The sequence below is a fragment of the Ursus maritimus genome, unplaced genomic scaffold (assembly GCF_017311325.1).
Source record: "Ursus maritimus isolate PB19 unplaced genomic scaffold, ASM1731132v1 scaffold_27, whole genome shotgun sequence".
Lineage (NCBI taxonomy): Eukaryota > Metazoa > Chordata > Mammalia > Carnivora > Ursidae > Ursus > Ursus maritimus.
This window is the reverse complement of record NW_024425230.1, coordinates 33476614-33503453: the sequence shown is the minus strand read 5'-3', so window position 1 is coordinate 33503453 and position 26840 is coordinate 33476614. Positions and strand designations below refer to the sequence as shown.

Below are 26840 nucleotides of genomic sequence, written 5' to 3'. Positions count from 1 at the left end.
CTGGGATGTGGACCCAGCTTTCCATTTTTTGTTGCTATTGTTATTTTGTTTTTTGGGGTTTTTTTCCCCCATATTTGGGTCATGGCAACTCATTGGTGCATGTTCCATCTCTGAGTTTTGCGTGCATGGGGTCCTTAAGAACAAAAGGAGATTTTAATAATCAAAGCACCTTTTGTATTCTTTTTTTCACCCCTCCAGTGAAAAATGAAGTCATAAAACAAATGGAACAAATCTTTTATTTGTATTCTTCATAAAAGAAACCACTGGAAATCCTCGTGCGGAGCCAGGCGCTCTGCAGGATGGCGTGGTGAGAGTGATTCCCCCCAGTGTATCAGGATGTGGTTATTGGGTGGGGGAGAGGAGGGCGCTTACTGCTTCAGGCAGAAACGGGCTAACAGGGGCCTGGGGCGTGTGACTCAGGCTGGCTGGGACTCCAGCCGAGCTCTTCCCCCCAAGCCGGGGAGCCCTTCCCTGACCTGGGGTTAGGCAGAGCCCGGCTGCCCAGCGAGCCAGGGCACTGAGGGCGTGCTTCCAAGCCAAGCCTCCGGATAATTTTTTTTTCTGGGTGAAGAATCACAAAGACTCTAATTTGAGAATCTGTAGAATCGTAACACCTCATTTAGCCGGGGCCATTCGGGAGTGAGGAGTTCCACATAAGTGAGTTTTCCAGATAATTGAACTTTATGCCCTCGAGAGCCAAAGCTTAAGAGAAATTAAGCACTTTGACGGAAAGTATTCTAAAATACATCCTCTGCTGTCAGACCCTGGGTACCCAGACAGAGACAGCCCTTCTCAGCAGCCCTGTTGATCAGGACCCTGCGTCTGCTTCCGGGCTGGGCTGGGTGCCTGTCGCTTGCGGGGTGGGGTTTAGCCCTGGCTGCGTGTCCAAATCAGCTGGAAGGCATAAAAGATCCTGATGCCCGGGCCCCACTCCAGACTATTTTACTCAGCATCTCTGGGAGGTGGAGCCAGGCGGAGTGTGTATTAAAGCTCCCAGATGATTCCAATGTGTAGACAAGCTTGAGAACACCGCTACTCATACATGCCGTGTTTTCTGCCATGACCCCCAGCCCGGCAGTCATGACACTAGTCGCTGCTCCCGAGTCCAGACACGCAGTGGGTGACCCACGTGACCCTCGTGACCTTTCATTCCTGCCCGTGATGGCAGGCCCTGCTTTTCAGATGGGAAGGAGCAGGACCTTTCCACCCTCGCTTAGCTAGGTGGTACTCAGGACGTCCAGCTCCGTCTGGTCCCAGACCCTCCTTCGTGAGCCGGCTCCGGGCAGCTCTGCGTTGGGAGCGCCTCTATCCTTTGCTACGATTGTGTCTTCCCTTCTTCACAGGTGGTTTCCTCTAACCTTGCCACACCACCCTGAACCCGAGCTTCCAGCCTGCCTGGGGTGGGGAATGCAGGTTGCTTAGCTGGTTGGGACTGTACGCAGACTGAACAACTGGGCTCCCAGCGGAGGCCTGCAGAGAGGAACTTTTCTGGGGAAAGTGCGTGTAAGCTCTAGGCCGGAAGCTTTGGGAATCTGCTTTCCTTGTGGGGGACCTGCGAGATGGCTTTATAAATAAATCAGTTCACTTGTCTGCCTTTTGTTGGCTCCTGGGGGGCTGGTCCCCAGGCAGGCAGACACACCCCAGGAGCTCAGTCGCTATTGGCTGCTGTCTGTTCTGCACCCCACCATGTGGAAGGAGGGAGGGAGGCTCTTCAGCAAGCTCCTGCCTCTGTCTGTCCTCGGCTCCCAGTCTCCTTCCCCTCCTGCCGCACTGGGCTTCTCACCAGCCTCTGAGCTTGTCCCAACGTCTCACCTTGATGCTCTTGTGCGGGCTTCCTCCAGCGTCTCTTCTCTGTGAGCCCTGCCCCCATTTCCTTGCGGCAAACACTTGCCTGTAAGGGAGGCCCTGGGCCCTGCCCGGGAGCATCAGTTTCTTCATCTGTGAAGTGGGGATGGCATCACACATCGCACGAAGTTGTAAGTAAACAAGGCATGTAGAGCACGTGACTCCGATGGCCACCCAAGGCACAGTGGCTCCTTCTAGAGAGGACCAGATGACACCCACGGGTTCCCGTCCAGCCAGCCCTGCCTTGGTCTCCCATCCCACTAGACCTGCGGCAGGCTGTTGGGCCAGTTGGCCCCTTCGTAGAGCCGTGCAGCTCAAATAAACATCCACTGCTCTCAACCTGGCTCTTGGCAGGAGGAGAAGTTTGCGTTTCCTGTGGGCGGAGAGGCGGGTGCAGGTCTGGAGGGGGAGGGACTGCAGGAGCGCTGGGCCCAGGGTTTCTCAGACATCACAGGGGGATTGTTTTCACCCCAAACCCTGTCCATCCTGTCTGTGCACTTGGCTCACCTCCCGCGCTGTCTGGGAGCCTCTCCCTGTGCCTTTGCCCACTCTCCCAGGGCAGGACGTGGACCCTGGAGGGCGCGGGGCCCTCTTCCACCCCAGGCAGCTCCTGGACCCAGCTCAGGGCAGGGGCTGTCGTGCATTCCTGCTGGGGGCCGAATCCTATAACCACGCAGGGCCTCCAACCTCTCTGAACACAGGCATCGAGAGACCTGAGCACCCACGGGCTTTCGAATGCAAACAAGCAGTGAAGTATTTCAAAACCTGGTATTTCACCAGAAACGGCCCTTCAGAGGGGCCCAAAATACACAGGCCGGTGAGAACCCAACCCCAGGCTCGGTGGCCAGGTCTTCCTTATGTCAACAAGGGAAAGGAAAACAGCTTGGCTGTGTCTGGGGCAACCTGACAAAGGGGTTTTCCGACTGGGGCTGGAGGAGAGGGAGGGCAGGGAAGGCGGCTGCCAAGCCCCTGAGCGCTTCCTGCAAATGGTGTGGAGACCCTGGGGCTTTCTTGCAAGCTTAGGGAAGAACTTCACAGGGAATTCCCTAGTAATGGTCGCAACGCTTCCTGGTGATGGAGGAGGTGCTGAACCTTTGTCCTGGCTTATCCCTTACCATCCAGCTCAGGTCTGCGTAGACATTGCCCCCACATCGAAGACGAGAAACCAGGCCCGGAGGAGATCGGCTCCCACGGTGGCTGGTAAATGGTGGAGCCGGTTTCCTTGCAGGCAGGAAAGGTGGATAACATTTGCTCTGCCGTTGTCCTTTTGTTGTCCCTCTCTCCAAGGCTGCTGAGCCCCACCACGGCTGGCCTGGCACTGAGAAGAGAAGACACAGCCTCATGGAGCTGCAGGTTAAAAGCAGGCCAGCCGTGCCATCGGTGGTGGCCTGATGGCCTTGTGAGGGGACACAGGCTCCCACTGAGCTCTAATCAAATGTCATGGGAGTGGGGAAAGCAAGTGATGGCCTCTGAGGGAGGAAGAGGGACAAGCTGAGCTGAGTCCTGAGAAAAGAGTCCCATTTGCCAGGGGGGGACGGGACGGAGAGGGCTCCGCAGGCCGGTGGCTGGCCAGCCCTCACTCATGCATGTTGTGTTTGTTCATGGGGACAGCGGCGTGGGCATCAGGGTGGAGAAGGAGCTGACCACTCACCCTGAGGTCTGGGAGAGGCACAGTGGGGGTGGGGCTGGGCCTCGGCAGAAATCCGAGGACTTGGAGGAGCGCAGTGGGTGAGCGGTGCTTCTGCGGTTCTGGGGGGTCGGGGAGACACCGAGGGGCGACTGGGCCCTGGAGATCCTGTCAGGAGCTTTCTCAGCACGTCAGCCCCCAAAAGGACCCCGATGACAAGTTCTCAAGGCCCCACCCAGGCGGTATGCGTAGTGATGACATAGTGGAGACGTCCCAAAGGTGCCCAGAGCTCTCCAGTGTCACCTTTACGACAGACCCACCCTCGGGCCCCGTGGTGCTGAGAGGAGAATGGTGGGTAGGGCAGCCCTGGGTTACGTTTCAGGAGACTAGAGCTCTTCGTCTTCCTGGGGAGGTCCTTTCACTTCCCTCGATGGATTTCAGTGTTTTCAGCAGAAAGTGGGGTAGACAGGAGGAACCCCAAATTCTGGCTTGAACAGAATCTCCTGTGGGGAGGTGAAGGGGGAGGGTGCCGTGGAGCGGGGCGTCAGCCCTGTCTGCACCAGGAGGCCGGCCCATGACCGAGGCTCTGCTCTGCTGCATGTGGGATAGGTAACCACAGGCAAATCACTTCACGGCTATCCGTGGAGATACTAATCCCTCCCCTGACTCACCCGTGGGGTTACTGCGAACATCAAATGAAATAGTAAGTGTGAAGTGTTGTTTAAACTGTAAGTTCTGGTATAGAGTTGAATCACCTTCTGGTTCCAGGACCTTAGGGAGCCTTTAACCTAATTCTCTCATATTCCAGAAGATGAAACAGAAGTTCAGAGTGGCCGTGACTTGTCCAACATTGCTCTGAGCAGAACTGAGACCAGTTTCTAGATGCAGTCTCTTCCCTTCAACCACGGCTCTTGCTGCTGATTCATTTTGTCGTCGAAAAAAATCTAACCACCACCCAGCTGACCCTTGGCGTGGAACATCACTTTGCGTTCAAAAGAAAAGAAGAGGAAAAAAAAATCCCAACCCCAGCGACCACAGAGCTGTTGCTTCTCAGGAAAAGCCACCGCCCGCCACCACTAGGAATGTGACGGAACAGAGACCGGCCTCACTGCCTGCCACCAAACAAACGTGGCCTGTTCTCTGTGGCCAATGTCTTGCTGTCACCAAGCTCCTCCAGATCGCGGTGGGAGGTTGTTTGGAAATTTGATTAGTCCCAGAGGGTAACTTTGAGTGCTTGAGCGAGCCGGCTCCAGAACCTTCAGGGTGCTGAGTGCCGTGGCCTGTTAGAGATAGCACAGTATCAGGGAGAGTGGGGGAGGGCAGCGCTCCAAGAGGGAAGATGAGTGGGCTGTTGGGAGAAATTAATATGAGGAAAGGAAGTGGTGAATGAAGTCAAATGAAAACAGGGTCCTACGATATCTATGACTCATAAATCTCATTGATACCTGGCCTGTGAGTTCCCTGCTCGCCCTTGAGTTAGTAAATGGCCTGTCCTCAGGGTGACCATTCGGGAAGATTCATGGGTGGGGGCGGGCTGGGAGGAGGTGGGGGGCAGGTGCTGGGAGGCCTGTGTGACTTTTAGGAAGAGCTCGCCTAAGTTCCTGTTCTCCCACAGGAGAGCTCCAGCTCTGACGATCTTCCCTGTTCCCCGCCCCACCAGGGAATTTGGGGGCCTGCCTAGCACAGGGTTCAGGGGAGAAGAGGCGGAGGCAGGGGGCCACCGGGAGGGATGATGGCAGAATGAAAAGGGAGGGGGAGGGGCGCCTGGGTGGCACAGCGGTTAAGCGTCTGCCTTCGGCTCAGGGCGTGATCCCGGCGTTATGGGATCGAGCCCCACATCAGGCTCCTCCGCTATGAGCCTGCTTCTTCCTCTCCCACTCCCCCTGCTTGTGTTCCCTCTCTCGCTGGCTGTCTCTATCTCTGTCGAATGAATAAATAAATTAAAAAAAAAAAAAGGAAAAAGAAAAGGGAGGGGGAGGGACCCCCCAGAAGGCACCATCAAAGCCTGACTTCTTAGCAAGACTGCTCGGGCTCACGTTCTGCAAGCCGCTCATTGCCAAGAGGGGCTCTTACTATTTTTAACCACCACAAACCCCCTGATGTGAAAGACTGTGTATGCCAAATGAATTCCTTTCGCTATCTTATTTATTTGTTTATTTTGTGAATCAGAAATCTCTCCAAGCTCCTGCTCAGAGGATCCGACCAGGTCCCAGAGCCCTTGGTTGCCCCTGGAATGGGATGGCTTCAGCCTTGGAGTTCTGCGATCCTTGCTGTGAGGTCAAGTTCAGGTCAACGGCGGCCTCCCAGTAGGTGTTTGAAAGGTTGGAAATCACTTGAGAGCCCCACTGCTTTCCACCCCGGCCCAAATGAAGTTGGCGAGGGCAGATCCCTTGCCCCTACCCCCCCCCCCCGGTCTCTGCCCCAGGGAGCAATGCCATGTGCCGGGGGAGCCATGTGGGGAAGGGCTGGCTGCAGGGTCGAGGGAGGACTGCAGAACAGATGGGAAAAGGTAGCAGTGCCTCGGAGCACGGGCAGGGATGCAGTCCCAGGAGAGAAGCGTGGGAAGACCAGGCCAGGTGTCACATCAGGGGACTTCCTGGAACTGAGGATTTGCTAACACTGCCCTGTGGTCCCTCTAAGGACATGTCTACAACATCACGTGACCTCATTATGTCAGTCAAGCTCTGGTGTATAGGCAGGCTGTTCCCCCGCAGCCAAGGAACCCCACTATTTCAGTGTATGGGGACCCACATCCGAGTCCCCAGGCATGGACACCCAGGAATGATGGAGGGACGCCAGGACTAGGTTGGGAGATCCAAGGGCTGGGCAATGGGGCCTTTCGTGAACCCCAGAGGCAGCGACCCTGTTGCCGGAGTCCAGCTCCAAACCAGCAGGCAGCAGGATACTACTCCCCAACCCCCCGCTTCCTCTCCCGCACCTCAGAGCCGGCCTTCCAGGACGGGCTGGTAGTCCAGGTCCAGTTTACAGCTGAGGAGACTGAGGTGCCCCGAGGTGAGGTCACTTGTCCAGCATTCTACTCTGGGATCCGAGCCCAGGCTTGTCCGACTCCATGCCAGGCCTGTAACCGCTGCATGGAGGTCTTAGTGAACCTCAGCCCGTCTTCCTGATGAGGCTGTGAGCCCCTCGAAGGCAGAAGCAGGGTCTTATTTATTATTTGATGTGCTTCATTTGTATTTATGGAGGGCTCACTTCACGTAGGCCCCGTGCTAGGCAGACCCGGTACGTCGTATGGGGGGGGCGAGGTTCAAGAACTTCAAGATGGTGTCAGTAGGGCCTTAGGGGCAAAGCCCCGGATGCAGGTCTTTGTGAGTACAGCTCACGAGGCTGGTCCCGCAAGGTGAGATGCCCCCGCAGTGCCCTGTGAGAACGGGGCCGGCCGGAGGCACGGGGCGAAGGGAGAGCCCGGGAGGGCGTCGAGCTCAGTGGGCGCTTGGCTCGGGGCCTACCCTTTACATCGCAGATTTTCAACAAGTGTGTGCTGAGAAAAGCATCTTGCTGCACGTTCTCTCTCGGCGACATTATGAGGCAGACATTATTTACGTAACAAACCATCGTGTGCATACTAGGTGCCAGATGTCGTTCTAAGCATTTATGAAGATCACCCACTTGGCTCTTAACAACCTGTGGTACGGTTGCTTTGTCCCCCCCCACCCCGTTTTAAACACAAGGAAGCTGGGGTTCCGAGATGTTCGGTGAACGGACAGAGCACAGCCAGTCAATAGGATCCCACCCCAATTGGTCTGCTTTGGATTCTGGAAGTTTCCCCCCACCACACCCTTGTGCCATCCATGCAGGTAACCTCGGTGATGTGGATACGTGCCCGGGCCTTGGGGGTCCCGGCCTTGCTGGAATGGGATGACAGGTCCATGTGGGCCCAAGGGTAGCTGGCGCTTGGGAGCCTGCTCTTGGGGAGCGGCTGAAGGGTGAGCCCCCCAGCGTGTGCAGGCTGCTGAGCATCTTGCCTGGAGATCAGCACGGGAGGGACCGGGGCTGGGGGGGGGTTCAAATAGAACCATCCCAACTTTCCGCCTTTTACAGGAGAAGGACGTTGGAAGATAAAATTTGAAGAACGTAGAGAAGGAAAAAGTAGCCACAGTCCCAATACCCAAATCTCACCCCAGAGAATGTTTTAAAACACGCCCTGCCAGTCTTAGAGGAACGTGAGAAAAGCATAGTCTCTTATGTTTTGGGGGAAGGGGAAAGGGTGTAACCTTTGTGGAAAGCAATCTGGTGACATCTATTAAAAAAAAAAAATGAATACACTCTTCAACTCAGCGGTCATACTCCAGGGAAAATAAAAAGCCCACAAACATAAAAGCTCCATTAGGTAAAAATTAAGTACACAGATGTCTGTAGAAGCATTATTTTTTAAAAGATTTATTTATTTATTTGGGAGAGAGAGAGAGAGAGCCCACACGAGCTTGAGTGGGGGGAGGGGCAGAGGGAGAGAATCTCAAGCAGACACCCTGCTGAGCATGGAGCCCAACCCAGGGCTCGATCTCAGGACCCTGAGATCAAGACTTGAGCCAAATCAAGGGTTGGACCCTTAACCGACTGAACCACGCAGGCACCCCTGTTGCAGCGTTATTCGAATGGTGCCCGTGTGAGCAAACACGCAGAACGTAGTGAGCGCCCGTCAGCCAGGAGGGTAGCTGCATACACAGTGACATACACCATGGACTAGTATACAGCCAATAAAAAGAACTAGTCAGCATCAGACTTGGGGTGGGGGGGGCAGTTAAGAGGGAAAAGCGAGATGCAGAAAAGCGTGTATGACACGATCCGCCTTTTGTAAAAAAGTGGCAAAAGCCACCTGCCTCTGTGTCTGCGTGTACGGGTGCGTGTGTAGACCTGGATCTGAATCGGATCATACTAGTGTGCGCGTAAACACAGAAGGACCCACACTCAGTCGCTAGCGCGGGCGGCTGAGATGGGGTGGGGGTCCGGGGAGTGGTCACAGGGATGGCACTACAGGATAGGAAAGGGGACATGGAATTCTTAGAACAAAAAGGAGAAAAACAAAAACCGCTCATTTCCCACCACTCTTTTTTCCACTGTATAATCTTGCAGCCAACTCCCTCGTTCTTTCACGTGAAGGCCACCCCAGCCTGGTACGAAAATGGGGGCACGATCACACAGGACACAGTAAACCTCTAACTCCAGGCCCCGCCAGCGACGTTTCCAGAGCTCCAGTCTGGGAGTCCGCCTGCCCAGCGGCTGGGGACCGCGGGTCACTCTCTGCCTCTGTTTCCAGCCTCCGCTGCTGGCCCAACCAGACAAGGCTGCCTCGCACGCCCCTGGTGACCGTGAGGGGATGGCTCCAGCTGTCCCCACAGATGAGGGGAGGCCACAGGACTCTCCAGGGCCACCCACATCCGTCCGGCGTCTGCTCGGGCCCTCTTCCCAGGGTTGGTCTGGGTTCTCGGGTTGCACGCAACAGAAGACAGATTGGACTGACTTCAACAAAAGAGGGAGCTTGGTGGACGAATGTGGGGGAGACCACGGGATGGAAGAGGGCTGACACTGAGCCAGGAACTAACTGACAGGAAGCAGGGGGGCCCCAGAACACCTCAGGGGCCGAGGCTGGCTTGTCCTCCAGGCTGGCCACGGTTCGTCCGCTGAATGAACTCCAACCCTGTGTCCTTCCTTGCCTCTGCTCAGGATTCAGAGTCCCAGGAGAAAGTCTCATTGGCTAGGGTCCATCCCTGGTGAAACCAGGGCGGGGTGAGGAAGGATCCAGCGAAAGGAGCCTCTGGGGCCCCCTCCCCTTCCCCCTCCCAGGGAAACATAAGCCTCCTGTGTTTACTATAAACCGAGACTGTATTTTGCGAGGGGAGGTACTCCTCCCAGAGGAAGTTGGGGGCTGCTGAGGGAGGGAAATGGATGCTAGAGAATTAAAAAAAAAAAATCAAATATCTTCTCCTCATAGGCCCCCCCATGCAGTGTGTAGGGAGATGGGCTGGTTTGGTTTTTCCTTAAGGGCGATCCTTTTGGTCGTAAGTGAAGGGAACCGACTCAAACTCTTTTTGTCCGAAAAGGGGGCCTTCTGCTAAGGCAGCCAAGAAGCGTGAAGAATTCAAGGCCTTAGGGGGAGCCATTCCAGGACCCAGCCTCTCGCTTGGCCCATCTTTCCACTCGAGATTCCGTGGTCTCGTGAGTCGGCTTCCTCTGCTAGTCTGGCCCTTTCTGTCTTTCTCTTTCTCCAGACTGACTGTCTGCCCTTCATGCCCGTGGAGTTGGAAACCTTCCAGCCCACAGCTCCTCCATTTACATTTCCGCTACTCAAGAAAGCAGTCCAGCTGTCTGGCTGTCTCTCCGTCTCAATTACGGATTTCCCAGGGAGAATCGGATTGGCTCTGCCCGGGTCAGGTGGTCTCCTTGCTCTAATCTGCTGTGGCCAGTGGGCAGGAGACGTGGCTTCCGGGAGCCTCACCCCAGGCCATGAGAACGGAGGGAGGAAGTGGAGGGAAACCTTCATACAAGGGCCGAGTCCCACCAACCAAGAACACCTCTAAGTCCACAGAAAGGCGGAGGCAGAAAACCCCCATCGGCCTGTATGGAGCTGGGGGTTCTGGGGCAGGAAGTGGGATGGGCAGGTTGGGAACCAACAGGGAGCCGTCCTCTTGGGAACTAGCCGACATTTCCCATGGGCTCTGCCATTTGCCTTTAGGGTCTGGTAGGGGACTGGGTCAGCCCAGCTTCAAGAACCACGCATGGCAGCCATGATCAACCAGTTTTGAAAAATAATCTCTTTTTTCCCTTTTTTCCAGAGTAATCTCTGCACATAGTTCTGGGAAATCGAGTAACACTAAAAGGCTTCATGTGCAAAACGCTGGCTCCTCATTCCTCCCCCACTCCCGAGGGGAAGCAATCTCAGCTCCCTTAGGTCCTGCTTCTATTATTTATCTCCATACACTTCTAAATAATTTGCTAGGCAGCTTGCTCTCTCTCTCACTCTCTCTCTCTCTTTTCATTATCTACTGACTTCTCCTTCTGGTCATTGAGACTTTGGCTACTTTACAAGCTTTCCTCCCCATTTCTCCTTCTACCGCTCTGCTGCTGTGGCATAGCCCACAGTTGGTGGGTGCTTCCATTACCCAGCTCTGAAAATACCCTTTCCCCATGACTCAAGCCAGGTCCGATGATCGCCTTTCCCCTTTTGGACACCACCGTGTTTTCCTTGGCGCTCCTCTCTTGGCTTTCTCAGTTGCTCGGGTATCTGTGCTCCGCGGGGGTTACTGAATATCTATCAATACTTCTGCTAAAGTTTGAGACGGCACACAAATTTCATCTCCACGCCCCTCCTACCCTCCCCTCCTGTTTGGACCGGCTGCCGTCTGGGCCTCCCTGGGGGCTCTGCACCCTCACACAGTAGTTACCTGAAATTGTGCCACTTTCTTCGGTGGGACCCCCTGCTTGCTTTGTCCTCCCATGTTCCCATTTCTTGGTTCATTCTCTTGTTCGGCTGGCACGCGTGCTCTAGTCACTTGCTACGAAAAGGTGCAAGAGAGGTTAATTTTCTGCATGTCCGAAATGTATTTGTTCCATCGTCACACGTGATGTAGAGTCAGGCCGAGTATAGAGCTCCGCGTTGGGAATAATGGCCCTCTCCGCATGTTGCGGACGAGGTCCCGTTACCTTCTCCAGTTCCGCTGAGATCTGGCACCGTGTGGATGCTGGGCAGGGCGGGAGGGGGCCCTGCGAGTGCGACAGCTCCAGATGGGGACTCTCAACCACTCGTACCACCCCCTCCCTGCACCTCAGCCGGGACTTTCTCGTCTCATCGGCCCTCCTGCTGCAAGCTCTGGAGTGTGCAGCTTTTCCCCCTTTGCTGAGTCATCACCACTTGTCCCTCTGCTTCACAGAGTCCAGATACTTGTTGAAATCTCGTATCTCCTGGTGTCACAAACCGCTTTGAACTTGGATTTTTACACATCCCCCCTCCCTTTACTGTCACTTTAACGAGAGGCTGGGAGTGAGAGAAAGCCAAAGGGTGTCAGTCTGCCATGCTGAACGGGATTAGAATCTTTTTTTTTTTTTTAAGATTTTATTTATTTGACAGAGAGACAGCCAGCGAGAGAGGGAACACAAGCAGGGGGAGTGGGAGAGGAAGAAGCAGGCTCCCAGCAGAGGAGCCTGATGTGGGGCTCGATCCCAGAACGCCGGGATCACGCCCTGAGCCGAAGGCAGACGCTTAACGACTGCGCCACCAGGCTCCCCGGGATTAGAATCTTGCTCTTATTTAAATCTGGTTTTTTCCTACACATACAACATATATATTTTTCCATGTGACTGTGAGTTTTATGGACATCTTTTGTAATTGCTGTATAATATTTTATATTCCATCCAGAAGATATGGGGTGACTTCCTGACCCTACTATCCCTTATTACGGACATTCCCTTTGCTCCAGTTTTGCACATACGAAGCACCTTTGTGCATATGGCTTTTTCTGCTCTTTGGACTGTTTCCTTAGGCTATATTCCAAAGGATACAAATCTTTTGAAAAACCCTGATCAGTTTTGCCAAATTGCCAGAATGTTTGTACCAGTTTCACCTGTGGGCGAGGGAAAGGGCCGGCTGTCGTAACCACCTGTCTGGTCTTCTATGTCTGTGCAGAACTTGTCGAAGCTTTAGGTTTCCCGCAGGCTTCCCCGACACCGAGTTCCGGCGACTCTGCGGAGACTGACAAAGACATTCATTCTTGCTGAGAAACGTTCATGACCAGTTAACGAAAACAATGTCGGGGAAGGAAGAAAGGAATGTAGATTACTTCGTTTTCTTCCTTAGTCTTACACTGGGTTGGGGAGGGGGTGGAGTTCAGGTAAAGGGAAAATAATTTTTTAAAAATAATTTTTGAAAAAATAGCATGAGTCGAAACCAGCCTGGACGTCAGTAACTTGTAAACGGGAGAATCTTACCACTTGGCCTCATTCCGCCAGGAACACAGGTGTTTTTGTACAGTAGGAGGGTTCCTTCCGAAATCTGCAGACCTTCTCGGAGAGAGGAACGGGCCAGGTCCTTGCGTCAGGCCTCATTTTACAGATGAGGAGACAGAGCCCAGAGAGGGAAAGGGTCTGGCCCATGGCCACGGAGCAGGTCAGCCGCAGGGCCTTCCTGGAAGAGAGCCCAGGCTGCCCAGACCAAGAGGCTTCCCTGTCAATCGGGTGAGACTGAATCATGGCTAGCATTTGTCAACATCTCATCTGCGACAAACAGGATGTCAGTGGTGGCCCAAGGCGGGCTGTGGGCTTTTCCCCAGCACAGCACAATGGAGGGACTAGGACAATAGCCGTCGAATCAATGTCACACTTTGCAGGGAGCCCGTTGGTGGCTGGACGTGCAGCGAATTGCAGCTCTCGGCTCATCCGTGCTTGGGGCCTTCCATCTGGGAGGCTGGCAAGGCATCAGCATGGGAAGTTTAGGTCCTGGGCCCCCCACACAGCCTAGCAACCCTTAGGACTTGCTATGTCAACCCTAAGCCTCACTTGGACCCTGACCCTTTCTAGACGTGTAGAAACTGGCTCTAGCTCCAGCAAGATTGAGCTGGGGATTGTCCTGTGAGAGCAGAACGTGGTGCTTGGCTTTTATTTCCAGACCCTGGGGGCTTCTCATGGACCCTCTCTGTTTCCCCATCGAGCCCGGCTAAGCAGACAGCATCCATGTCCACTGTCAGGGGCCCATCTCAGCTCACCGCGGGCAGGTGGGCCTGGGCTGAGCACGCGGGCATCCCGGAGCCTCGGCTGCCTCATCAGTAGAATGGAAGGTGTCGGGGGAACGGAGGAAATTGCTGCTGGCCAACCCCTTCTGGCCTGCAAAAACAACGCGTGTCCTATTGTTCACGCTGCTGGTAGTCCCGACCTCATAGCATTTTGAGGATTAAAATGAGAGTGCTCCTATCCCATGCTCAGCACCTCTCTCACGTGTGGGAACCACTCGCATGAGCGCTAAGCAGTCTGGCCCCGGGGCCCCGGGCAAGGAACGAGTAAGCAGAGCTGTAGCTGCGAGCGACTTTCTGTGTCATGTCATGTCACCCTCGCCACAACCCCAGGAGGGCTAGCATGATTGTCCTCGTGTTCTAGATTAGGAAACTGAGGCACAGGGAGCTTAAACTTGTCCCAAATCACACAGCAGGTTGGTGGCCGAGCTGGGCTTGGAGCCCAGATTATGTTTCTCTGGAGATCACCTGCTTTCCCTGCAGTCTGCTGCCACTTTCTGTGTCTTACTGAAGAAGTCCCGAGTGGTGGGGTCGGAAATGAGGACATTTCCCCCAAATTTTAAATTAGGAACCTGAAAAGGTTATTACAAGTTATTTCCGAAGAATTAAGAAGCCTCATGCATACCATGTTGGTGTTCATAACACAATACGAATCATCATAGGACTCCACGAAAGAGGAACTAAATCTTGTCTCCATTTTACAGGTAAGAAAACCGAGGCTCAGAGAGGTCAGGGGATTTGCCTAAAGTCACACAGCAGGAAGTAGAACAGCTGGCATCCACCTCCAAGTCTGCTGGACTGCAAAAGAGGCTCTCTCCGTGCCGGGCAAGAGCCATAGGCTTCCAACATCCAGGCTACAGACTGGCTGCCTCTGGAATCTTGTCATCCAGGAGCCCAGGTACTTTTTCTCCCTACTGTCGCTGGCCTATCTGCGCTGTACCTGCCCGCAGTGGGGCAGGGTCCAGATTTGTGGGCAACAATGACATCACTGGGATCACCATGAACTGCAGTGTCCCTGCAGCAGTCCCCCCGCCCCAGCACACACCCACCAGAGCTCTGGGGGGGAGGGCGGGGGGAGGGCCCTCCTGGCTCAAAATAGCTCTGTGTTATTAGCTGCATTTAATTGAAGGTGTTTCGAGGGCAGCCTCCACCGGGCCCAAACCAAATGGAAAATGACACACTGTCAAATTAATGTCCCCAGACCATGATAAATGGCCGGGGTGGTGAGTAATGCTTCCATTTCTTGTTTTAAAGGAGAAGGATGCAGCCAGGCTCCGCAGGTCTGTCCGTATTGTGCGGGGAAAGGTCAGGGGCGTCCTCGGGATACACGGCACTCCTCACTGGCCTGCCCACCAGGATGGGCCTCTCCAGCTTCTGCCGACCTGTGCTTTCTCTCCTTCCGGTCTCTGGGGGCTGGCAAGATTGCCGAACAGCTTGCGAGCCTCCAGGCCAATGTCCAGGGACGAAGGCGCAGGAGATAAGTCTAATCCTTCACACACACACACACCACCGCCCCCCGCTCCCCCCTCCCCCACGCCGTACTTCATACCTTCCAGAGCCCAGGCGCCTCTGCTGCCTCATTTCATTAGTTGGCATCAGAGGCCTGCTCCTGACCTCCAGCTGCACCTTCCCCCTGTCCTTGGCTTCAGCCATGCTGGTCCCTCGACTCCACCCTGCACACCCAAGCTCTTGGACCACGCGGGACCGAATGCTGAGCGCCTGCCGTGTGCCAGGCCCCGGGGCTCGGCGCTGGAGAGGCAGGAAGTCGCAAGAGTCAGTCCCGCCCCTGGAGGACGCAGACAGCGCCTGACAGCCAGAGCTGGCTCTGCACCCAAGCCGGGCTGCAGTGGTCCCCTGTGGAACGTAAACACTTCCCAGAACATAAACAGCAGGCCACAAGCAAGACGAAAACAAGACCCCTCCATAATGGTGTCTGAACGCAGACAAAAACAAGAACAGTGTCCAAACCACAAAAATTACCAACCAGCCCCCTAGCCTGGCTGCTATCAGGGGCTACTGTTTCTTTAGCGATCATAGCTTGAGCTTTGCTTTAGTCTTCCCTACCAGATGCGATCCATGAGGACACTCAGTCACAGAGCCCCCTGCCCCCTCATCCCTGCTTCCTGACTGCGTGAATCCCAGAACAGAGCTCTGTTTCCTTGAGTCCTCCCCGAAGCACCTAGCCACAGCTCAAATCCTGGACTCATTCCTATACCCTCTCACGGAGGGTGCCCACCGTCCTCTGAGGTGTGCATTCTCCCTTGCTGCAACGGGTCATACACCCGCCTTTGTCCACATACAAGTGTGTTCCTCGGTCTTTGGCTGGATGGCGTTGGCACCATTGACCTTGGGCGCAGGGCGGGGCAGAATTACGGATGAGCTAACTTGTCCCACAAACGCTCTGTTACAAGAGCAAGGGTGTTGGGACCATTCGTTCTGGATGGGGAGACTTTGTGGAGGAGGTGGCATGAGCTGGTTGTCCAAGGAGGGGCCAAGTGAGCAAGTGAGGCACCGGGTGAATGGAAGACAGGGCCCTCCATGTGATGGGCCCCTGAGCAAAGGCGCCGAAGTGGGAACCAGCATGAGGCAATGTAGTGTTTCTTCCTCCTCTCATTGCCTCTCAGCGCAAGGGAAATTCTGTTTATCCTTCAAGGCTCAAGGTGCATGTCACCTCCTCCGAGCAGCCCTCCAAGCCTGCCTTGGAGTCCCTTTATCACTCTTGCCTTTAGTTTCCCTGTAAGTCAAGTGAGAGGACTGGACTAAATCAGTGCTTTTCAAACTTCTTTTTAAAGGAAGACAACCCTTTGCACAAACGGACTCTTACCCAGGAGCCCAACACATAAGAGACATAAAAGATATAAATGGCATTGCTGTGGTTGAATTGGGGGCTGTGGGCCTGCTTCTTCGCTTTTTAGTAACTCCTGGGGGCGGGGGGAGTGTGTCCTGGGGACTCTGAGGCTCTGAATGCCAGCGGGAAAAGCATGAAATGGGAGAGCATCTGTGGTCCCCTCCGACCCTTTAATTCCGTCTCCCCCACCCTCGGGAAGCTCCCCACGGACTGGAGCTGTGCTCTCATTGGCAGGGCACGAAGTGGCTCCCGAGCAGGTACTGTCTATGCCTGGTCCTCACATCAGCCCTGCCAGGGTCTGGCTCCCCCATTTTCTGGAAGGCACTGGCGACACCCCGAGGGGGCCCAGATCAGGCAGGGGCAGGGCCTCAGTCCATGCAGACGGTGACTGGCCAACCAGAGATGCCCCGGTCTCTCCCTTCCAGCCAGCACCTTCCCCACCGTGCGGGGATCCAAGGCTCACGGCATGTCCTGTCCACCCATCGGTGTGTCTGCCTCCCTGGGCTCAGGCTCCTGTCCTTCCCCGTGACAGCCTGAGGCAATATTGAGGGCGAGAATGCCTCTCCCAGCTCCATTATCACCAGCTCTCCTGCTGCTGCCAATGGGCCATCAGTCCCTGATGATACGTCGCAGAAAATTGGTTGTCAGGCCAATAAATATATCCGATTGGATTTTTGACATCCGGGCGAACCCATTCGTAAGGCATTTGATTAAAGAGCTAAAAGGTAGCGCAGTGATAGCTGTCCTCAGTCTGGCCTAAATAGGGTGCTGTCTTCCCTCTGGGCAAGATGCTCCCTCCTTCCCCATCTGCTCCTTCTCCTCCTTTCCCATTTTCATCCTTCACTGCTCTGAAAGTGCCGCGCTCAATCAGGGCTCCCGGGGGTGGGAGGGACAGCCTGGCCAAGCGCGAAAGGAATGGCCTTCCCTTGGCTGCCTGCTGGGGAGGCTCCGGCCTCCAGGAGCTGGCCTCCATCCCGGCTGGAGCCCCGCCCGCGCCTGCCTCCTGTCAGTGGGCATTACTCACCCAGGGCCGGCCCCTTCCTCTTCCTGGGGGTGAGGGCGTGGGAAGAGGCCCCGTGGGACAGGCTGGGTTCATGTCCCTCCTGGGCTTTATGAGTTCATATCCACGAGCTTTATTTCTCCATCTGTAGAATGGGAAGAAGAACCCTGACACCGCTTCCACGCACACACTCCCGCGGCTTGAGTTAAAAATGTCACGGTCAATTAATTGGAGAGCACGACGCACACTCCCTGACCTCTGTTGGTGATGACATAATCACGGCAGGACACTGCACCCCATTATTTTTAGCTCGCCGTCACAAACTCCAAGTTTGGCAACAAGACATTGCCATGACTGGCATCACCACAGAGCAAATAGCTTTATTGTGAATCCGCTTCCTTTCTCATTCTGAAATCCTGTCCCTGTCATGGAAGTTCCTTTTGCCGTGTTGGGAGCTCGTGACATTTCTTGAGCACCGTCGTCCCATTGTGGCGGGCAGCTGGGAAGATGGGGTTCGTGGAGGGCACTGGGCATGGAGGGGCTGTGTCCTCCCTCCCTCCCTCTCACATCCTCGTTCCTCCAGCCCCAGAGCCGGCACCCTGTTCAAGCTTTCATTATCTCTCTGGAGTCTGGGCAACAGCCCCCCACTTGTCTCCTTGCCCTGTTCTCTCTTGCCCCCCAATCCATCCCCTTCGTGGCCTCTGGCCGGATCTCCCTGAAATCCAGCCCGGTGCTGTTACTCCCAAGCTTTGGGATGGGGTGTTTCCTGGGATCCCAGAACACCTGCTTCTAGTCTTATAGCCCCACAGCTGATCCCCTTATGCAAACCCCCTTCCAATTGTCCCCAAGCACCCAGAATATTTTCTTGCTCACACCCTTGTCCCCTGATCCCCACCCCCAGGCCACACTGTTATTTCTGTTTGTGTGCACAATTTCTATGCAGTCTGCATCTCCCCGACCCCTGGGACAGCGTCCTGTGCCTCTCTTCCCCCACGCCGTCCCTTCCCGAGCCAGCCCGCAGCACTCAGTAAATTGGCCGATGGGCCAAGAGCTCATCTCTGATCTGGAGCAAGAAGGGCCTTATGTCTTCACTGACGTATTTTCAAGATCCCAGATCTGAACGCATGCTTGGCATGGGCTCTGATCATGACATCATGTGTCTCAAATGGACACAGATCAGCCAAAGCGGGGCTCTGGGGCCTGCGCTAGCCCTGGAAAGAACGTGGTGCCCCCGGAGTGTGTCTGAGCTGTGCTGGGAGATTCCACCACGTGTCCGGCCGCTGTGCCTGAACCCTCCTGCGGGGCCTCCACCTGGTTCCCTGTGCTGTCTTCCTAGGCCCTGGGTAGAACAGGATTGCCCTAAGTACCCTTCAGGCTTGGTCATTCCGGTTGATGGAGCTGAATTAGCTGGCTCATTTGTCTTTGAGCTGGAAGGCAGGCTTGCAGGCAGCTGCTGCCCCCCCAGAGCTCGAAGCACCTTTGCAGAAAGGCCTCTTTCACTCCCGGAGTGTCCCTACCCTCAGCCTTCGGCCTCAGCGGGGACCGAGCAGGCGGCACCTTGCTTGGGACTGTCCAGCTAGTTGGGCTGACCTGCCAATACCTCTCAGACTCCAAGAGCCAGTGAGCGTGGAGCCTTGGCCCTGAGCTCCCAAGATCCTGCTATCATGGGTTGAATGGTGACCCCCCAAAAAGATGTCCATGTCCTAATAGCCAGAAACTGGGACTGTTTCCTTACATGGAGGAAAGGGTCCTCGCAGATGTTATTAAGTGAAGGATCTTGAGATAGGAGATCCTCCCGGGCTCTCTTAGTGGGCCGCAGCTCCAGGAACAAGTGTCCTTAGGAGAGACACACAGGGGACACGTGACAGAGAGGAGAGGGCCATGGGATGACAGAGGCCGAGACTGGAGGGCTGTGGCCGCAAGTCAGGGCCTCCTGGAGCCCCCAGGAGCTGGCGGGGGCAAGGCCCAGAGTGCCTCTCAGTCTTCAGAGGGAGCGTGGCCCTGCTGACAACTTGATTTTGGACTTCCGGACTCCAGAACTGGGAGAGAACCCAGTTTGTGCCTTGTGGTAACTTGTTAAAGCAGCCACAGAAGGCTAACAGAGCCACGCTCACGGCAGCCTCCCTGTGCCACTGGCTCTGCGGTGGGAGGCGACTTTGTGGGTCGCCTTCAGCGACTGCCCCTCACCTGTCAGGCCCCTGTACTGGTCCACCAGCAGCCTTCCCAGGGGAGCCAAGAGGGGTGTTTTTTCTGCAGGTGGCTCACCCCTGCTCCTGCCGGAGCCCAGAGGCCCCTGGACTGCTCCCCCCAGCCTCTGGGTGATGCAGACCTCCAGCCATTTTCCTGAAGGTTCCAACATGGCTGCCTGGTCCCTGGTGTCCCTTTGTTCCTTCAGTGGGATGGCAGGCCTCATTTACCACTTTACAGAGGTAAGTAGAAACTTGAGAGAACAGCTAGTGACCCACCCCCATTCTACAGATCGGAAGGAGACCCGGAGAGGGCAAGCACCCCAGCCGCTGGCGCCCGGGCCCCACAGGGTGTCAGAGGGACAGACCCCTCGGCTCGTGGCTCCCTGTACCCACCCTTCCGGCTGCACCTCCCCCCCTCCCCCCGGCCTGGCTCTCAGCTGAGCCTTCCACTGCACTTGGGTCCTGATGAAATGCTTGCTTTCTGTGCATTACAAAACCTATATCCGTTCCTGATGCTGGAGCTTCTGAATCACCCCGGGTCTCTGGCTTCCTGTGAGATCAAGAGCACAGGAGGGCTAAGAGGATCCCCCCCCCCAACTTTGTGACTGTGTCCTAGATGGCTCAGGCTCAGGGCCAGGGCATCTGCTTAAAGCTCAGGGCAGACAGGGTACAGGTGGAAGCCTCTCAAACCTGTCTTTGACAGTGTGCAACATGCAGAAAGGGCCTTGCCTTTCTCATCTGCAAAATGGACACAATGAAACAACTGTTGCCTGCCTCCAGGCCAGTATATAATGAGGGATATGGGTATCGAGCCAGAGGGAATCTCTGAGGCTCCTTCAGGCCCAGGGCACTCTTACAACGGGAAGGCACTTCCTAGGAATGAAGCAGGAAACATTTCCACGGCTAATGCAGGTGTAAGAGGAACCCCGACCATGTGAGCTCAAAGCCCCGGGCACATGACAGCGAATCTCTGCAGCCTTGTTCGCCTTATCTGTGAAATGGAGATAATGACACCTACTGCCCAGGGTCATCATGAAGATTAAATAGAAAAATAGTGAGCTGAGCGTAAGGAGCACCCCGATGATTAATCCCCAGGGGATTCACAGAGCTGAGTGCCTGATAGACAGTAGACGCCTAATAACGAAGGTTCGTTACCTACAGTGAGAGCCATGTGCCAGGGCTGACTCATGTGCAAGCCTCTAAAGTCCAGTACAAGGTCAGGCCTGAAGGTCACAGGGAGGAATGAAGGCAAGGAGGTGACCAGAGGCACATCCAGAAATCAGGAGGAGGATAGGTCTCCAAAAGCCACTGGAAGTGGAAAGAGGGCGGGGTTTAGCATCCTGCAGACCTGAGTTCAAATTCCAGCTTTGCCACTGACAAGCTGTGTGACCCCGAGCAAGTCACTTAGCCTCTCTGAGTGTCAGTTTTTGCATCTGTAAAATGAGAATGAGGAACGCTCTCCTCTCAGGAGTCCCGGGGGGCTTAAATGAGGGGACGTGCAGAAGGCACATGGCACAGGCAGGTCAGTACCCAATAGTACCTCTCTTGCCCTCGCCCGCTTCCTTTTATAACCAATTGAAAATAAGGGGTCTTTGGCAGGTTGCAGGAACCAGGGATGTCTCCCTGGAGGAGGTGGGCTGTGCCCAGGCTCCAGCGAGGCCAGAAGAGGCTGAATGTTGGATCACAGAGCTCCTCTCCTTCTCCAGAGGGCATCTCCCTGTCACCGTGCAGGGGGACAGACGGCTACCCCATCAGGCTGCCTCTAAAAATAACCTCCCATCTTGCTCCCAGCATTGGCACACGCTCCGGGCTTCCTCCTGGCGCTGGCCCTGCCCTGGCAGCCTTCTGCTGATGGCTCTGTCTCTGTGCAGGGCTTCTGTAGGCCAAGACCAGCAGGACCAGAGACCTGGGGAGAGGCAGGCTTCTTCTCAGAGGAATGAGTCCCTGGGCCTGCAAGGTGCAGGTTGAGGTGGGACCTGGGTAGTCCATTGTTCTGGTCGTGGTCTGCCAGCAACTTCAGGCCTGTCTGTCCATCCAGGCCCCCCTGTCTGGTGGAGCAGTGGGGTTGCTATGGAGGATGGGTGGGCATGTCCAGCCTTTAACTACTAGCAGGTGTTTTCCCATCTACCATCTCCTCTGCCCTTGACGCCACCCCCCGTCACCTGGGAGAGGGGGGCGTGGCCTTCACATGTCTTGCTAATCCTCTGAAAGGTGCCTGGCGCACAGTAGGCGCTCAAGGGTGCATATGTTGAATGAATGATGGAAGAAGGCAGGTTTTACATTTGCATAAACCTGGGAAAGAATGCCCCCTCCCCGAAATTCTTACTAGCCTTGGGGCATTTAGGCAAGCACCTTCACCTCTCCGAATCACCTTTTTCTCACATAAAAAAGATCCAGCCTTCTGGGTGAACCTCTTTCTACCTCCACCTCCACTCAGGCCCGTGGGGGAGGCTTTCAGGGGGAAAGTAGGCAGAGTGGTTTCTAAGGAGACCCAGGCACAGTGTGGGCACGTTAGAGGGCCCCGCCCCCACCCCAACACCCCACTCGGCTGTGGGGTTTGTTAGCTGAGGGTGAGGAACCAGAGCCCTGGGCACCAAGTGGCTTGTCCAAGGTCACCTAGCCACGGAGTGGGGACCTGACATTGGTCCCTGAGCCTCCCATCCCCCAAGGGCTGTGTCCTTTCCATTTCAGGGCGAGGAAGGGGAAAGCAGAGACAGAGGGGAAGGGAAAGGCAGGGGTGGAGTGGGGGTGGCAGGGGAGGTGGGGGCTCAGGGAAGTGAGAGAGGGAAGGGGGCAAGAGCGCCAGTGGGCTGGAAAGTCTCCTGCTGCAGGCTTGATTGGGCTTGCCCAGAGAGGTTCCCTCCACGGTGCTCAGTGGTCAGGAGGTGACTGGACTCTCACCAGCACCGCTCGGGCCTTCGGATGGGCAGCGGGCGGGCTGGGAGGGGGCAAGGAGCAGCCGTGAGGATGGGCGGGGTTGGGAGGGGAGGCAGCCTACCTCCCAGGGCTAGGAGGGGTCGGTGGTGTCGGTCGGGTACGGCAGGACTGAGGGCTCGGCAGCTCCTCTCTCTGGAGACCGTGATCACCCTCCCAGCCTGTTTTTCCCTCCGGTCCCCAGAGCACTGTGCTGAAGAGCACGGGCTCCAGTGCCCGAGGGACCTGCTGGCCTGGCACAGCCTCCGGCCACCTACTACTTCCCCGGGGAACTCACTTAGCTCTTTGGGCATCCGTTGTGCCCTCAGGGCTGGATGACACGGTGAGGGTGAGGGTGCCCCCACCCCCCGAGAGTCCTCTCGGGGGTCGATGCGGTTGGGAATTGGGACCACACACAGCAGCCATCTAGCACAGGGAAGGCACGCGTGGGGATGACGGTGATGATTCCCAAGGATGTCTGAGTCAGGGACAGGAACATCCGAGCTCAGAAGCCAGCACCTAGCAGTGCTCGATTTATTAATTCAACAGATCCTGATCAGGGACCCTGGAGTCAGCCACATGTGGAGCTGACGGGGGTCCTGCCCCCTGGGGGTGGCCTCCCAGGCAGCTGCTCCCTTTCAGCCCCCGCGCCCCCACCCTGCCAGCTCAGAGGAGCAGCCGTGCTCCGCGGGCTGCTCTGGGAGCACTTGATGATGGCATCGGAAACATCCAAGGAGGGAAAGGAAAAAGTGAAGCCGGTAATTAGCTGCTGAGGATGCTGGGAACATCTCTCCCCGGCTCCTTCTGGGGCTCAGGCTGATGAGGAACCAGCCCTGGGGGCCCGGCCCCGTTCAGTCTCTCCTTTCATTAATGCAGTTTCCACTCGGCTGTTCCCACACTGGAGTTTCCACGTGGGCCCTCAGCCTCCCCTGGGGGACGCCGGGTGCTGTGGGGCAAGTAGCCATGGTTCTGGAGTCGGGGGGGCCTGGATTCAAGTCCCAGATCTGACACCTATCAAGGTGTCACACATGTTGAGTGTCCAGGAAATCTTCGGTTTTGATTCTCCCTTGCCTGGTGCTCAGCCCACTGAAAAAGGAAAGGGAGAGGATTCTCCTCCTGGAGATGGAAGGAGAGGAGATGCTGGGTGAAGGAGCACAGGACCAAGGAGAGAGAAAAATGGAGCGGGAGAGAGATCGAAGGACAGAATAGCCCCGCTTTGAAAGATGAGCGTTGGGGCTCTGCTTCTTGCTGGAATCTGGCCCATCCTCCTTCCTCTGGGTTTCTGGGTGCAGGAGACCCCAGAAGATGGGCTGGTCCTGCCTGGCTCATTGCCCTTATTCCACCCGGAGGAGGAAGGCTGCTTCAGCGAACCCCAAAGGGCTGCATCTGCCCTGCTCTCGAGGCTGGGGAGTGGGCTCTACGTAGGACACCCATCACTGCCTCAGACCAGGACGAGCAGGCTGTGTGGGCTTGAAGGGTAAGCCCTGGACCGGGAATGAGGAGGCTGGCTAAGGGCTAGTTCTCTCTCTGGGTCTCAGTTCCCTCCTCTGGGAAAAATAGGACAAACAGCATCTACCTCTAGGCCCACTATGTCAGTCTCCATGCCCTACAACTCTAGGGGGCTCATTCACCCAGATGCTCCCTCTGGGGTTCTGGCTCAATCTCTTTCTCAGAGGGACTGAGGATATCAGAGGCAGCATATGGGCAGGACTCCTGCCACAGTCCCCGGGAACCCTCCCTGTGTAAGTGACCCCGATTGCTCGGAAGCCTGGAAATTGCCTTTCTCTCAGGACAACAGCAGTGAATGCTCTGTGCCAGGCACTCTTCTAGACACTTCACATATATTTCTGGTAACTCATTCAATCATCCCAACAACCTAGGAAGGTAGCTACAGTATGATTACCACTCCCATTTTACAGAGCGAGAAACTGAGGCACAAAGAGGTCAAGTGACTTGCCTGAGGTCACCCAGCCGGTAAAAGGTAGATCTGAGATTTGAACCCAGAGATCTGGGTCTGCCTCCAGAGACCACACCCTTACCCCCAACTCTGACTTGCTTCTTGTGAGATACGCCGACAATATCCAGAGTGCGGCTCTGGAGTAAGATGTAAGATCGTGTATCCCTTAGCTGCTGCCGCATAACAAGCCACGCTATTTTCCCAAAGCTTCTACAGGCGGGTGGGGCAACGCCCGCGCTGGTTTCTCCGGGCTCGCTCACTGGGCCGCACTCTGCTGGAGGGGCGGCTGCAGGATCTGCAGGACTGGAAGGTCCCCTGTGGCCTCCCTGGGACGTCTGGTGCCGGCTGTTGGCTGGAGTGCCTTGCTACCCGCCCCCCCTCCACGCGCCCGCTCGTCCTCCAGCGGGATGGGCCCTCAGTCTCCGGGCAGCATCTCCCGGGGCCAGAGTGGAAGCGGTGAGGCTCTGGAAGGCGGGGCTGCAGAACTTGCACAACCAACATTCCTCCTGCCACGTTGTACCCATCATAGCGAGCCCAGGTTCAAGGGGTGGGGGCATCTGCTGTGGTCCCACCCCTCGGTGGGAGGAGCCTCACGGACTTAGATACATTTCATCTGTCCCGTGATGCCTGGGTTCGACTGTTGGGACACTTACTAGTTGTGATGTTGGGCTTTTTTCTACTTCATCTGTCTGTACCTCAATGTCCTTCTCCGTAAAATGGGACAGTAGTAATTCCCTCTTGTCAGGTATTACGATGAGTAAGTGAGAGAATGCCATCCAGCGCTTTGCACAGGGCCTGATACCCAGAGGTCCGCTGCGATTATGGTTAAAAGACTTTGCTCCGGCCAGTCCATGAACTTGGAGCAGGAAGGGGCTTTGAGGAAACTCTGAGAGGCCTGGGGCCCTGCCCAAGGGAGACAGCAGAGCCGTCATGGTTATCCGGGTCTCCTGACTCCCAGTCCAGCACTCTTTCCAACCACACAAGCTGCCGCTCTGAGACTCAAGCAGAAAAGACACAAACCCCAGCGTGGGGACAGCAAGTCGCTTTTCTCACACTTGCTGGCTGGGATTGATTGGTGGTGGCTGCCTTGAGTCCTGCACCGGGAAGGGCTGCGGGTCCCGGCTCAGTGGCAAGGAAAGCTGGGATCGATCGGTGATGCCTGCCCTGGGTGCCAGAGGGAGAGTGGGCCACACATGCCATTTATTTGTCACACCCGTTCAGGCCTTAGCTTTGTCCTCGGCTGGCGACGTATGGAGCATGGAGTGAATCAGGCACTCTGGGCACATTTCACAGAACAGACACGAGGTCCAGAATGGTCAGGACACTGGTCCCAGGTCAAACAGCGGGACCATTCCCCCGTCAGGGACTTTCCTTGTTTCCATTCTTCCCAGCCCCTCGGGGTGCCTGGACAGGTTTGTGTCCAGCTCCCACTGCCCGAGTTTCCAGTCCGCAACCAAGAGGAGAGGAGATTCAGGGCTTTGCGTGCTCGCTCGGACCTCTGGGGTCCCACCGAGGCAAAGCAGGCTGCACGGGGAGGGGAGAACGCTTCTCCCTCTTTGTTTGGATTCAGATAAAGGCATTTTCAAGTTTCTTGAGATCACGGCGGAGGCCGGCCAATTCTATTTCCACCCGAGGATCAATCATCTCTTTCCCTGCTCTCCTGCACACGTCAGCTGGCGAGAACTCCGACGGGGCAGGCGCAAGATGAGGAGTGAGGGAGGGGTGGTTCTTCCAGCGCGTGGGGCCAGCCGGTTTGGAGCTCCCTCTCCCAGGCAGAGACATGACACAAATCTTCCCACCGACCGGCCAGCTCTGCCTCGCGGATCTGCCAGCGGCGACACTCACACAACGTCTGCACCCAGGGCCCGGCCATTAAGGAATTCATTCATCAGAATCCTGTTTACAGCTCTCTGGCAAGCGATCATAATTGACTGGCTCAAGCCAAGACCCTGGGCCTTCCTGCAAACCGCCGAGATGTTTGGTAAAAATATCTGCAGGGACTGGGCCAGCCGGGAGGTGTGTGTGCAATTGCTGCTGACTTGTGACACGGAGGCCCAGCGTGGGTCACCGGCCCCAGGAAAGCCTGGAAGACAGCCTGTCACTGCCTCGAGGTGTCACCTTGGACAAGTCACTGCTCTTTAGCTCACATCTGTATTGCGAGGGGGTGGGGTCTCTGAATGGCAACACTTGCTGCCCTCAGACTCGTCCTGCATGCCCTGCGCAGGGAACCGTCTGCAGGGACGTAAAAGGAAAAAAACCAGAAATCTTTTAGCAGTATTTGCAAACTGTGGATTTCATGTGAAAATGCAAATTTCCTGTATGACACTGGGCACGTACTCCTACATGGCAGTGACAGCCCAGAGCTCGTGTGTCCCTGACATCACCACGTGGGACTGTGATCTTGGGTTTGCCAAGGTTAGCATTAATCCCTGCTACCAGGCATGGGCCCGGGGCCTCCATGTAAGGCTGTGTGGGTTGCTCACTGCACAACGGGTCCAGCTGTGGGGGTAAATGGAGGCTGGATGCCTATAATCTGCCTGCCAGCCTGCTCTGGGTGCTGGTGTGGGGCTCGGTGGTTTGGCTGGAAGAAGGGGTACATTTTTATCATTCTCACAAAGGCATCATTTGGACCAGTGATGGCCCTGACTGGGCCTAGTGTGTCTGGTGGTTTGTATTCCACGGAGATCTGAGGATGGAGCTTTCTCAGAGGCAGGGGCATAAGCT

The 26840-nt window shown here is 55.9% G+C and overlaps 1 long non-coding RNA gene across 2 annotated transcripts; it reads right to left on the bottom strand.

Annotated features, from left to right (window-relative positions):
• Positions 1-7997: 7997 nt before the first annotated feature.
• On the bottom strand, positions 7998-14950 carry LOC103679031. Of its 2 annotated transcripts, XR_572808.2 has the most exons (6): positions 14759-14950; positions 13186-13303; positions 12413-12887; positions 12049-12176; positions 10873-10983; positions 7998-9198 (listed from the first exon to the last, which is right to left on the bottom strand). It is a non-coding gene; the product is annotated as an uncharacterized LOC103679031 (long non-coding RNA). The 2 variants fall into 2 exon arrangements; XR_005838134.1 differs by having other exon boundaries at positions 12413-13303.
• Between the last annotated feature and the right edge of the window lie 11890 nt (positions 14951-26840).